Below are 9939 nucleotides of genomic sequence, written 5' to 3' on the forward strand. Positions count from 1 at the left end.
ACACCCAAACGAATTTAAAGAGTTGAAGGTGGCAAAGGATGACGTGGGAACTGAGCTCTCCTATGGCACAAAAAATTGAATTCCACTTTTAAGGAACTGGAAGAGAAAGGGGGTGTGGTAGGAAAGAGAAGTTGACTTGATGGGGCAAGAGATGACTGGAAGATGGTTTCACGGAGCAGGTGGCGAAGGAAATTACAAGGACTGGGTGGGCTAGTTTACAAAGCTTAGAGTCAGGTACTGTAGGGAAATTAGTCACCTGGCAGGTACAGGGGTGGGTCAATTATGGATTCGGCACTAGCAGGAGGCAAGACTTAGAGGGAAGAGAAACAGGAATACAGGGTGAATGTCCCTCAAACCTCTGACCCCGAAATCCCAGGAAACGTGATGACGGGGAATAGGACCAGAGACAGCTGGGAGCATCTTTCCAGGAACCAGGTGGGATGCAGGCGGCCATGAAAAAAAAAAAAGGCATGCCCGTCTAAAGCTGAGCAAGAGGGACCCGCACGAAGTTAAACTCCAGACTCCGAGGGAGTGCGGGGCAGTAGGCAGCCAAGGAGGGCTCCCAGGTCCCGAGCGACAGGACGCCCCACTCACCTGGTTGGTGACCTGAAAACGAAACAGAGAACACGATTTAGCGACAAACTGCCCGGGACGAGCTGCAACAGCCCGGTGCCCTCCGCCCCTGCCCGCGGCCTTAGGCCGAGACCGGAGGCGCGCTCACCTCGGGATTGGCCTCCAGCGGCAGCCAGCGCTGAGCCTCCATGGCCGCTCCGCCCGGCCCCTCTCCAGCTCTGACAGCCGCCGCCGCCGCCGCCGCCGCTTCCGCCCCCGCGGCCCCGACCTGGGACTGTCCAACCTGCGCCCCGCGGGAGGGGTGTCCGAAGACGAAGAAAAGTTTAATGACACACTAGGTCCTTTCTAGCTCCCTATAGAACCATAATTCAAGGCTTAAACCTTAAGTTAAGAAACGATGAGAGACTAAAACATAAGAGCCAGCTTCCTATTGCAGAAGGGAAAAGAATCTTAGCTCGCTCCACAGCTCTTTCCCCTCACGCTTGGACTCTTCCGAGCCCAAGGGTCCGCTCGCGTGCCACGCATGCGCCAAGCGCGAGTCTAGGACCGCGTGCTTGCCGGCACCCTCCCATTCCTGCAGAGTCAGCCCGAGGCGCTAGGGGGCGTGCCGCTGAGTCCTATTCATCGAGGGAGGAGCCGGGCACTGCCCACCAGGAGGCCCCACAGCCAGAGGGTGACGGAGTCATGCCAAGAAGCTCCTTTACCACGCTACAGAAGTGATGTCTTGGCCTTGCTACAGAGTGGGGGATATTTGTATCCCCCACAGATACAAATTACAGAGTGGGGGATATTTGTATGTACCGACACAGTTCCTTTTGACAAAAAATGTCAAGTACCGATTATGAATCAGACGCTGTAACTGTTGGATACAATAAGCTGAATTTACCATAGTGTGAAAGAAGTGGGCAGAAGAACGAAGAATCACAGTACATGTGATACATGTGTGATAATGTTAGCATGAGGTGGGTGAAACTACAGAAAAAGGCAGCTAAAGGGGGAAGGGAGTGTCCAGAAGGCTTCCTGGAGGAGGTGGACAGCTGGAGTGAGCCCTTAAAAAGGTAGATGTTAGCCATTCAGAGAGGAGGGTGCTCTGAAGAAGGGAGAGTGTGCACTGTGGCTACAGAGCCTGCAAGACTGAAGGGCAGTGGTTAAAAGTGATGCTGGGGAGATAGGCAGGGACTTCCCTGGTGGCTCAGATGGTAAAGAATCCGCCTGCAATGCAGGAGACCAGGGTTGGACCTCTAGGACTGGAAGATCCCTGGGGAAGGAAATGGCAACCCACTCCAGTATTCTTGCCTGGAGAATTCCATGGACAGAGGAGCTTGGCGGGCTATAGTCCATGGAATCACAAGAGTGTGACAGGACTAAGTGACTAACACGTTCACTTTCAGCTGGTCCAAACATCAGGGCTTCATCCTGAAAACAAGGGGAACCTCTGAAGGATTTTCATCTCTCTTTTCAGGCTGTTAATTCTGTAAGGCCTGAAGTACTGTCTTTTTTTTTTTTTTTTTTAATTCTTCACATTGTTTTCCCCAAAGCCTAACCCAGTGCCTGATACACAGGAGATGCCGAATAAATATTTGAGGAATGAATGGAATAATCAGATATGCAGAAATTCTGTTTTCAGTAATGTGCGAAATTTGCCAGAGTAAAATGCTGAGAGACTTAACTAAGGCAGTAGCCATGGAGACAGAGGGGCAGACACAGATTAAAGAGATTCTGTTGGAAGGGGGTATCCTTCTGTTGAGCCGTGGTTGTCATTGGTGACGCCAGAGATCTGACCTGGGATAGAGTGTATTACTGCTGCACCCAGGAGAGGTAAAGTAGGAAGATGAGCAGTTAGGGAGTGGGGAAAAGATTATTACAGTGAGTTTGCCTTGCTTGGGGAACTTCCAGCTCTCCCACTTATGTTCTTATGGCCACCATTCTTCAACTTCCAAGGAATTTCCAAGAGTCCCCATTCTCCTTGTCTATCTGAGAGACTGTTGCTATATCCACCCAGCTGCGAGTTGTTAAATCTGAGATGCCCAGCTCATGATAAGCAGCCACAGTTGCATCATCACTTCAGTTGCACAGCCAGACTCTTAGTGGCATGCCAGGGGCTGTTTTTCAAATGACTTGTTGTCAGGGGAATGATGTTGCTCTGGAATTGTGAGGTCTTGCACTCTGACTCTCCTTTTATGGCTTGCCTAGGACTCCCAGCAGCATGGACCTCTCTAGTGCCATTGGATCTGCTGAGACATAGGGTCAAACAGAAGGCAGCTTGCATTCCAGCATGGACTCACTGCAGAGCATTGTCTTGCTCAGGGACCTATTCCAACTGGCAGCCAGCCATAACACCCATAAATGTGTTACACCTGTATTCCCAAATGAGGCATTTGCTGCCTCCAAAAGCCAGAAACCCACCAAGTGCTGCGTTTTTGCCCATTAAGAGAAACTGCAGGGTGCAATAGCCAATCCTTCACCTTGGAGAGGTTGTCCTCTTATGCCCTAGGCCTTTTGACCCATAAAAATTTCATGTAGTAGCCTCTGAAGTTTGTAGGGTTAACTCCCAGCCTCTGGCATGCATGCGTGTATCCATAAGGCCAGTACTTTTTAAACTTGAATGTGCTTACAAATACCTGGGGAATATGAAATGCAAACTTTGATTCAGTAAGTCTAAGATGGGGCCCATGATGCATTATTGGCTCCCATGTTTAGGGGTTTTCTGGGTTTTTTTTTAATGGAAGTAGAGGTGATTTACAATGTTGTGTTATTCTCTGGTGTACAGCAAAGTCATTCAGGTATACATATATGTAAGGCCCCCATTTTTAAATTCTTCCTTTATCTATACCCTTTGCCATATAACATTGAAGTGTTTTCCACTAGGAGCAAAGTAGTGTCAATTCTCATTATTCAGAGATTCTGTGTTTTGGTTTATCTATTTGTCTACATTTATTTGTAACCGCCAAATCACTACTCATGTCACTTTCAAGGTCATTTACAGACATGCCTGGAGTAGCAAAAATATTGAGTTCCCAGCTGAGGTCAAGCAAGTCTGTGTGTGCTCTGCCATCTTGTTTGAAGTCTTATATTGGAAATATATCCTTTATGCAACCTATTTAATGCCATATATATATATATATATATATATTTGCAATTTTGTGCTTTTTGTTGATGATTTCACTGTATAGAATGGCCCCAAGCATTGTGCTCATGTGCTGTTTTGTATCCACACACACAGGAAGACTGTGACGTGCCTTGTAGAGAAAATACATATATTAGGTAAGTTCCTTCAGGCATGAGTTACAGTGTTGTTAGCCCTGGGATCAGTGTTAATGAATCAATAATATAGATTAAATGTGGTGACTTTAAACAAAAATATATATAAAAATGAATTGATCGGTTGATTAAAATGTGACCAGAGGCTCACAAGAACTTAATCTGTTCCCACGAGGAACAGTGGTTCAGCATTTACTAACTCAGTGTTCGTGGTTGCTTTATAATGAGAATCAACTGTTTATCTCCCTACTTCTTGACTTTGAGTTCAACCATGTGATCTGTTACAGTCAATGGAGAAGAAATAATGGTATTCCAGTTCCAAGTCCAGGCCTAAATAAGCTTCTGCTTGCTGTTTGAGCTTGGGCCAGCCTGCTGGTTCCAGGAAGAGAGTAATAGACACTTGGAACACAGCAGAAGCACCTCAGCTGAGCCCAGCCTCCACTGGCCATCCCACTGCTAACCCCCAAGACATATAAGCTGAATAAATGTTTGCTTGTAATATGCCATTGGGAATTTGTGGTGGTAGTGGTGGCAGGGTTTATACAGCAACGCCTAATTGCTAGATCTGCCCCAGATTTTCATACTCAAATTCAGAGGAGTAACCAGGTGTCAGTTGATACAGCTGCCCCAAATTCAAATAACCAAATAAAAACATGTAGTTGTTACCTCCAAAAATGTTATTTCCTACATGACTAAACTCATAGTCTTATTTTTCCAACAACTATTACAAATTCGGCAACTTCTATTCAAACACATCAGGAAGTTTTTGACAAATTGATGTTTGATGTCTTAATAAAAGTATTTGAAACCCTAAAACTGCTCTTATTTTTATCAAGTTCTTTCTTGTATTCTGAGGGATCTGGCAACTTCTCCAACCTTGAACTGAAATAAGCAAACATTTTGGTTTTTTTTAAAATTATTTTTTTAGTTGCAGTGTGTGGGATCTAGTTCCCTGACAAGGGATCAAACCCAGGGCCCCTGCATTGGGAGCAAGGAGTCTTAGCCACGGGACCACCATGGAAGTTCCCAACCTTTTTGTTTTACTTAAGTCTACTCACGTTTTTAGAAATTGTAATTCAGTTGATTTGTATGAAGACGTGGAATTTTGGTCCCTCTTCCAATAACCCATATTTGCCTTAAGTTTACAACCAACCCACTGATCTCTTTCCTGCCTGGTTCCATTCCTGGTAGCTTTCTGTTATGCCAAATCACAGCATAATCTTTTAAAAGACATTTCACATGGCATTTGAACATAGGATGTACACAGCCAACAATACCCATAATTCAACAGAAGTGTTGAACAGCTATAACCAAGTTCATGCACACACCTGCAAGAACAGCTGAGTCACACCTGCTGCCTGGCTACCTGCCATCTGATGCAACGTGCAGTATGATTTCTGAGGAGTCAAATGAGAAAAAATATGCAGCTAACAATTGATGAAATCCGGGATTTCAACACCTGACTTAATCAAATAAGGTTGACAAAGCAGTCATAACTAGCCCAGGGAATCTTCTAAGACAAGGTCCCACCCGTCTTTCCCTGGAGCTATTGGAGAGGGTCAGTTTCTCTGCACACCTGTAACTTATTCATGGCACACCACTATGATTACTGTCTTATATTATTTATCCCAGTAGAAATGTGAAGAAAGCTGATCGCCGAAGAACTGATACTTTTGAACTGTGGTGCTGGAGAAGACTCTTGAGAGTCCCTTGAACTGCAAGGAGATCCAACCAGTCCATTCTAAAGGAGATCAGTCCTGGGTGTTCATTGGAAGGACTGATGCTAAAGCTGAAACTCCAATACTTTGGCCACCTCATGAGACGAGTTGACTCACTGGAAAAGACTCTGATGCTGGGAAGGATTGGAGGCGGGAGGAGAAGGGGATGACAGAGAATGAGATGGCTGGATGGCATCACCGACTCGATGGACATGAGTTTGAGTGAACTCCAGGAGCTGGTGATGGACAGGGAGGCCTGGTGTGCTGTGATTCATGGGGTCGCAAAGAGTCGGACACGACTGAGAGATTGAACTGAACTGACTGAGGAATACGTCCGGCTTTATGTGTAGAAGCCTGTGTTTAGCCTGTGTTTCATTGCCAAGCAACCATCCTAAAACATAGCATTTTTGCAATACTTAAGAATATATCAAAACCTAATATAATTTGGCCTCATTTGTCAGCAGTATAGATAAAAAAGTGTACCCCCAATAAGAAATCATGACTAGCGTAATATTATCATGTTTCTATAAGCTAGGCATTTAATCTATCAAGTCTCCTTTTTAAAATGAGACTCTGTAAGGGCTGATGTTGAAGCTTAAACTCCCAATACTTTGGCCACTTGATGCGAAGGACTGACTCATTGGAAAAGACCCTGATGCTGGGAAAGAATGAAGGCGGGAGGAGAAGGGGACGACAGAGGATGAGATGGTTGGATGGCATCACCGACTCAATGGACATGAGTCTGAATAAACTCCGGGAGTTGGTGATGGACAGGAATGCCTGGCGTGCTGCACTCCATGCAGTCGCAGAGTCTGATACGACTGAGCCACTGAACCGAACTAGCATTGGTTTCTAACCAGTCTGCGCTGCCACAAGTCTGCGCTTGCGCAGAGGGCGCTGTGGGCGGCAGACTGGAAGAGTCCAAGTGTATGGGATAGGTAGGGGGCGGCGGCATCCTAAAGATAGTCGCTTCTTCCCTTCACAGGTTACATGCCAAATATTAAAACATTTGCCTTTACGTAATTTTATTTATTACTGTTCGGCTCCATAAAACTGATGTCTTATTGAGACTAAGGAGAATAATACAAAGATGTTTCTATCCCCCCCCCACGAACCCTGCGTGGGCCGGGCCTCGAGGGGCGGGAAGAGGAAGCGGAAGTGTCTGTGGCTCCTGGGCGCGTCCACCAGAGTGGATGGTGGGAGTCCTGAACCGCGCTATGGAGGCGTCCAGTGAGCCCCAGTTGGATGCTAAGTCCAAGGTAAGGCCTGGCTTGGAAGGAACTGGGGCAGCGGGCTCCGAAGCAAGAAAGACTGTTCCCTGAATTGTGTTTTCTGCTTCCATTTCAGGTCACCAACCAGGTGAGTGAGTGGCCGTCCAGTCCCGTCCTCCGCCCGGCTCTGCTGGGCAAGGGTCGGGCGACTGACCCTGGCCCTTCGCCCGCCGCCGGCAGCCGCGGGACGATGCCACCGTGAGCCGTTCCTAGCACTCCCCCTACCAAAACTTGTGTCCGCCAGCCCGAGTTTCGTCCCGCCTTCCTGATTGCTCCTTCCTGGTTGCTCCTTCCACTTTGCTCCTGAGGTTGTAACCCCAGGAGCAACCCCCAACCACTCCAGCCCAAAGAATACAGACCAGATGTTAATCTTCCTTGATTAAGCGCTGTTGATTCGACATTCGACACTAGGTGCATAGTATTTGGGCCTGTAATATATACAGAGAATAAATTGTTAAAATTCACAAAGATAGCGCCGCAAACATTTTCTTAGCCCTTAAAAAGCAGTTTGTTGAAGATGAAGAGTTTACCTCTTTAACCTTTCAGTGTTTGTATTTTTTATGCTTGGGATAAGAATTTTAATTTTTAAGCATATCTTAGGACGGTTTCTTTGTTGAAAGTGTCTCTGTCTTGTTTCAACTAATAAACTGTTTTAGCAAGTAACGTGTAACACTACCCAGAAGAGTACTAAAACTAACCAGAAGAATATTAAAAGAGTATTTTAAACACAGAAGTTACCCATGACCACAAAAATATAAGAAAGGGCAGAGATAAATGAGAACACAGGGACTGAGAGATGTCCATTGACTGCCCTCTGACATCCGGCTCCAGCTGATCTTGCTGTTTTTGAGGATTCCTGAGAGATTGGGGGAAAAGCGGATAGTAATCAACCCCCTCTCTGGCATTGCTCAGAGTTATTGCTTAATAACTTTAATTAAGTCTGTCATAAATCATCTCACCCATTTTCTTACATTAAGTCCTATGTTTATTTGAGTAAGGTATCCTGAAACTGAAGTATACTAGATTACAGAGTTTTAAACCCCGAACCTTTTTTTGAGGGGGGAGGGTGAAGGGGAAGGTGTGTTTGAAACAACACATTTATTCTTATAGTGCTGGAGATCAGAAGTTCAAAATTACCAAGAGGGAGGGGATATATGTATAATGACTTATTTGCATTGTATGGCAGAAACCAACACAATATTGTAAAGCAGTTTTCCTTCAATTAAAAAATAAATTTAAGAAAAAGCCCAAAATTAGTCTCGTGGAACTAAAGTCAAGGTGCCAGCAGGGCTGTGTTTCTTCTGGAAGTTTTAGGGGAGAATCTGCTTCCTTGTCTGTTTCTGCTTCCTACATTTCTTCACTGTGCCTCTTCTTCCATCTTCAGAGTGCATCCTTCCAGCCTCTGCTTCTGTCATCACCTGTCTTTCTGCTTTCATCACCATGTTGCCTTGTTTGATGCTGACCCTTCTCCACTTTCTTTTAAAGCCCAGCTGGACAATCCAGAAAAACCTCCCCACATCAAGATCCTTAATTTAGACATATCTGCATAGTCTTTTTTGTCATGTAAAGTAACATATTCACAGGTTCCTGGGGATTGCAATGTGGACATCTTTCGGGATTGTTCCTCAGTGTGCTCCACATCTCTTCCATGCATTCGTTCACATATTATATGACTGTGCATAGAAAAAGCCAAGATAATTTACAAGTAGATTATTAGAAATGATATTAGAATTTAGGAAGATGATTCAGTGTTTTTCTGTAGTTCAAACACAGTTGAAAAATATTTTTGCAAAGATGTCATTTATAGCCTTGCAATAAATCTAACAAAAGATGTTTGAACTTTTATGAATAAAATTATAAAAAGTGACTGACTTCTGGTTTCTGGTCCAGTGTGTAAGGAGTTTGGAAGTCATCACTCTGCTTTAAAATAAGTGAGAAGCTGAACAGACTGAAAAATGAACAGCTCTTCCTGGATTTGTCAGAGAAGTGAGGTCACAGGGCAAACTGCTGTCCTCTGAATTGGAGAGACAGGTGAATACAAAGAATCACAACTTGCCACAACAGAAACCTCCATAAAATCCAGTGCCAGAGTAGGAAAACCCAAACTGTAATTGATCACTTCTTGGGAGGCTCAGTGTAGACAGGTGTGAGTTAAAATCTGTTACCCCACCCCCTACCCCCAGTTGTTAGGGGGACCTCACACTTCTGTTTTACCTCCAGTAACTCAAATGGAATATTTTTATTCAAAGTTCATGATGTGTTTTTTGATATTATTTTTTAAAATACAGACAAAATGGTTATTTGTAATTAGTATTGTAAGGGGAAAAAAATCCTTGACATACTGATAAGTCATTTATATTTGTAGTATATGCTTTTTCAATGTACCAGATATAGCTCATTTTTAGGACTAATACTAGTTTAAATTCCTTGAGCTGTAATACCTTCTGTCTTTAAATATTTCTCACCAATATAAGAATCAGCAAGATTAATTGGGACCACACGTCCAGTGAGAGTTCACACCTCACATACAGTCCATCAGCAAGCATTCTCTCTTACATTCTCTAAATTTATCTCCCCTTGCTGCCACCATCTTCTTGCATAGATATTGTTGTTGTTTAGTTACAAGTCATGTCCAGCTCTGTGCGTCCCTGTGGACTGTAGCCTGCCAGGCTCCTCTGTCCATGGGCTTTCCCAGGCAAAAATCCTGGAGTGGGTTTCCATGTCCTCCTCCAGGGGATCTTCATGACCCAGAGATTGAACCCATGTCTCCTGTATTGCAGGCAGATTCTGTACCACTGAGCCACCAGGGAAACCCATAGATACTACATTTGGCTCACAGTTTAGTCATTTTGTTTTCCTTCTTAAATCTTCCACATGCTATTCATCAATCTGGAGGGACTTTTGCCATGTAGACCAGGTTTTTTCCCTTCTTGAAGCCAATTTTAAGAGAGAATTTCTGTCTCACTAGAAGGTCTTATTTTCCTTGGCCTAAAGGCTCTTCAAGCAATGACGCTTTGTCTCTTCCACACTCTTCTAGCTCATGCCACTCCAGCCTCGTTCCCTGCACATGCCAGCCATGCTTCTCCTTCTGCCCAGAATGCTGCTTTCTCCAGGTA

This window comes from Moschus berezovskii, chromosome 13 (genome assembly GCF_049115385.1).
Source record: "Moschus berezovskii isolate FMDL1 chromosome 13, NW_MosBer_1.0, whole genome shotgun sequence".
Lineage (NCBI taxonomy): Eukaryota > Metazoa > Chordata > Mammalia > Artiodactyla > Moschidae > Moschus > Moschus berezovskii.